Genomic DNA, 4,771 nt, shown 5'->3' on the forward strand with positions numbered 1-4,771 from the left:
TGGAGCAACAACTCAAGAGGCGAGGATGTGGCCGCATCAATCAAACTGGAGGTTCGTCTTCTTCTTGGCAATCCAATGTTGTGAAGCGTGAGGAAAATAAAGTGGTGGCCAAGCCAAGATTTGACACTAAGCAAGAGACACCTAAGCAAGGAGTCCAAGGTAAATCTGAAACTCCTAATCGTTCTAGGGATACTAAATGCTTTAGGTGTCAAGGGTTGGGTCATATTGCTAGTGAATGTCCTAATAAGAGGGTGATGGTTTTGAATGCTTATGGTGAGTATGAGTCCCAAAGTGAGGGTGATGATGATGAGATGCCTGAGTTGGAGGATCCTGTTGAGGGATATGAGGAGGTTGTAGGTGAATCATTGGTGACTATGCGTATCATGATTGGCCAAGTCGAGGAGGAGGAGACCAATCAAAGGGGGAACTTGTTCCATACTAGGTGCTTTGTGAACGAAAAGGTTTGCAACGTTATTATAGACGGGGGAAGTTGTACCAACGTAGCTAGTTGTGAGATGGTGGAGAAGTTGAGTTTTCCTACTTTAAAGCACCCTCAACCATATAGACTTCAATGGTTGAATGATTGTGCGAAAGTGAAGGTTAACAAACAAGTACTAGTATCTTTTTCGATTGGGAAGTATAGTGATGAGGTTTTGTGTGATGTGGTGCCCATGCATGCTTGTCATATCTTGTTGGGTAGACCTTGGCAATTTGATAGAAATGTAACACATGATGGTTTCAAGAATAGGTACTCATTTGTCCTAAACAAAGAACCAATTGTATTAATACCTTTGTCACCAAAACAAATACTTGAGGATCAATTGAAGAAAAGAAAAAGAGATGAGGCCGAAAAAAAGAGTGTCCAAAAGAGAGAGATGGCCTTAGAAAAAGAAAAAGAAAAATATATGGTCGAAAGAAAGAGTGAACAAAAGAGTGAGATGACCATAGAAAAGATAAAAGAGAGAGAAAAAGAGGCCAAAGAAAAAGAAAAGAAAAATAATTTGATGGCCCAAAGGAGTGAAAAGAGTGAGGTTGAGAGTTGTTTATTATTGCATAAACCATTACATGTACCTTTGTACAAAGTGGTTTACCCATATTGTGATGAAATCGCCGGTTCAATCCCGAGCATTGCTATTTCTCATTTGCAGGATCTTGGAGTTATCATGACAAGGGGACAAGTGAGTCTTGTCAAAGGGAGAACCCAAAAGTTTGAGCCTCGAGAATGCAAGTGCAATCACGACAAGGTAAAGTTAGTTGCCACTACAACAACTATGAGGTATGACTTTCTCCCTTACCTTAAAGTAGTGTTATTTTGTTTTCAAGGAGTTGTAGGGTGGGTTGCGAACTTGAGGGTTAAGGTAGTATGCGCCAATTTATCCTTATTCACTGACTGCTATGGACTTGAGATGATTGATGACATGCATGTACCTATCATGAATCTTGATTGTCCCCAAGTTACTAAATTGTGGGGATTTGTTAACTACCAGTGTTCACATGCATTAGACTTGAATTCTTGCGTGGAGTTAAATGATTGCATGGGTAGTACACATGGTGTGTTCCCTTTGCATGAGTTGTACCTTGTTGTTGATTGTTTTGCCCGTTGCATGATTGAATATGATGATCCTTCCATTCATGGTGGATATATGTTTAAAGGGAGTAAATTTTTCATTTCATATTCATTGCATGAGACAATTCTTATTCCTAGTAAACTATGGGTGTGCACTTGTGTTGAAATTTTTGTGTTGTTAACTAGGTCTAAGAAGGGGAGGAATTTAATCTTCATGATGCTTAATGCGATATTAACATTATCATTCTATGTCACTCGTTATTTGATGTTTGAAGTAATTGATGATTACATGGAGAGGGCAACCAAGGAGTTGAGGTTCCAAAGGTCAATGACGCACATGGGGGATAGCACCTACAGAATTGAATTTCGAGGTAAGCATGTTGGTCGCATAATCTTTGTTATTACTAACTTGCTTCATTTTTGTGTAGGTAGCAAAGATTTGAGGACAAATCCTTTTAAAGAAGGGGATGATGATGCGATCATGGTGGGCCAAACTCCGAGGAAGGTGTGGGAGACATGGGAGTGCGTTTGGGAGCCGAAGAAATACCATTCAAGCATATGTTTTAAGCGGCCGAGAGTACACGGACCTGTACACGGGGTCCGTGCCCTTTACATCCTGAGATGCGCGAGAACAGTGTCTACACGGACCCGACGACAAACCCAGGCACGGGGTCCGTGCCCTATGTTATTGGCGAAGACAGTGTCTACACGGACCCGTACACGGAGGTGGGCACGGGGTCCGTGCCCCTTGTTTCCAACTGAAGTCTATTTACCGAGTGTACACGGACCCAGACACGGAGGACTGCACGGGGTCCGTGCCTAGTGTTTTTCTGCGCGAATTATTTCATTCTTTAGAGTTTTATTTTGTTAGGTAACTATATTCTAGTAATCTTTTTGATATATAAACCATATTGGACGAAATTTTACACACAATACAGATATTATTTTGAGTTTATCAAACTTGTGAGAATTTTCTCTCAACTCTTTCAAGGATTTAGCTTTGTTAAATCAAATCAAACTTATCAAAGTTTATAACTTTGTGGCGTTTGTCGATCGTGCTTGTGCGGATTGTCGTAGGCGTCGTTCTTCGAAGGTTCGTATCAAATTTCGATTGTTATCTTCGTGTCTATTTGTTGCCAAACTTTTATCGTTTAGAGATGAATAACACATCAATTACTTGATTCAAAAGATCGGGAAAACACACGAGTCTTATTATCGTAATTAAATAGAGGGTGCGATTGCATTTTAATCGTGTTTGCTATTTATTCGTGTCGAGATTCACATCACTATTACTTGACATCGTGCACTTGCGATTAATTTTTGAGCATACAAAATCATATTTTTATTGAGGATTCCATAATGCAAGTTTTGCTCGATCAAGTTTTTGTTTCCGTCGTCGGGGACTATTAATTCACAATTTTATTTTTAGTTATTTTCTTTAGCATTGCTTCATTTTATTAAATTAACACTCGTATTCTGTTACAGATATCTCGTCCAGTGCATGCCAAAGTCACTTGACGTGGAGCTTGAGCAGTTTGACCCTGAAATTGAAAGAACTTTCCGCATGAGAAGACAACAGCAGAAACTGAAAGAACTGATGGAGAGGCACGAGAATATTCATGAGGAGGAACACCATGATGCTAGGCATGTTGAGATGCCACGCCGCATACCGATGCTGGAGTATGCCAACCTTCTTTGGATGGAGCACGCTCCAGTATTGTGAGGCCTATGGTGCAGGAAAACCACTTCGAAATCAAACCAGCTATAATTCAGATGATTTAGAACACAATCCAATTTGGAGGATCTACAGGAGATGACCCAAACATGCACATCGCAGATTTTCTTGAAATATGCGACACTTTTAAATTTAATGGAGTTTCTGATGATGCTGTTAGTTGCGTTTATTTCATTTCTCCCTACGTGATAAAGCTAAATCATGGTTGAATTGTTAGCCTGTAGGTTCGATCACCACATGGGAGGATATGGAGAAGGTGTTTCTCATCAAATACTTTCCTCCATCTAAGACCATGAAGCTGCGGGTAGACATCACCACTTTTGCTCAGTTCGAGCAGGAATCTTTATATGAAGCATGGGAGCGTTTCAAGGATCTATTACGAAGATGTCCTCATCACGAACTTCCACTTGGGTTAGTCTTCCAAACCTTTTATTATGACTTGCTTACTCCTGATCGTACTATGATAGATGCTGCTGCATGAGGAAACCTATTGAGGAAGACTGCTGAAGAGGGATATGAGCTGTTGGAGGATATGGCTGCTAGCAGCTATCATCCTCAATCTGAAAGGAACAACCAGCGGAGAAGTGCAGGAGTCCACCAGGTAACTGACCTTTCTGCTCTTACTGCACAACTTGATGTTTTGAACAGGAAACTAGATAGCTTGAACATGGATGGCACACCTATGCGTCTTCAAGAGATATTGTAACACCCTTGAATGATTTCATAAAATGACAGCGGAATTTTTCTAAAATTTATTTGAAGGGAGGAAGGATTTAAAATTTTCTTGACATAAACATATTTTCAATATATACAATAAAAAATATTTACATGATCAAATAGGTGTTGCATCAAAATAAAAAATATCATTTTGATCATGTCCAAAAATGCTAACAAAATAGCCTTCTCCTTCCATCTTCTATGCATATGACCTCGGCTCCAATCAACGTCCTGGCCCGTCACTCTTATCTGCATCACATGAAATAACTGAAATGTGGGGACCCGGGCTCTAACTCTATTCGTTTGGGATTTAATTGGATCTTTGTTCGAAAATGTGGGTCAAAATTTTGCTTCTAACTTTAATTCAAATGTATTAATTAAAGCATAACATATCTCGATAGAAATTAAACAACGTAATGTACATACAAGTCTGTTCGTACAAACATTCACTAGTGTTCAAATGACAACTACAAACATAAGTAGTACAAGTTTCATAAGGAAACACTAGTAATCTGCAATGCCCGAGATCTCCACGCTATCATCATCTCTCATCTAGCTCGTGACCCCGATCCTGCCCCACCTGTTGCCATGCACACATACAGACACGACAACAGCCGGATAACTCCGGTGAGAACATATCCCAGTATAAAACATGGATGCATGCAATGTAATAAATCATGTACAATTGCATAACATAAATCAAGTAACATGAATATAAATCTAAACATGTAGTAGAATACAAATCTGTATTC

General features: G+C 39.7%; 1 non-coding gene across 1 annotated transcript; it reads right to left on the reverse strand.

Moving 5' to 3' along the window:
* Positions 1 to 3,598: 3,598 nt before the first annotated feature.
* LOC140831236 (small nucleolar RNA R71) lies at positions 3,599 to 3,704 on the reverse strand. The gene has a single exon (XR_012117813.1). It is a non-coding gene; the product is annotated as a small nucleolar RNA R71 (small nucleolar RNA).
* Between the last annotated feature and the right edge of the window lie 1,067 nt (positions 3,705 to 4,771).

Source organism: Primulina eburnea, chromosome 4 (genome assembly GCF_022965805.1).
Source record: "Primulina eburnea isolate SZY01 chromosome 4, ASM2296580v1, whole genome shotgun sequence".
NCBI lineage: Eukaryota > Viridiplantae > Streptophyta > Magnoliopsida > Lamiales > Gesneriaceae > Primulina > Primulina eburnea.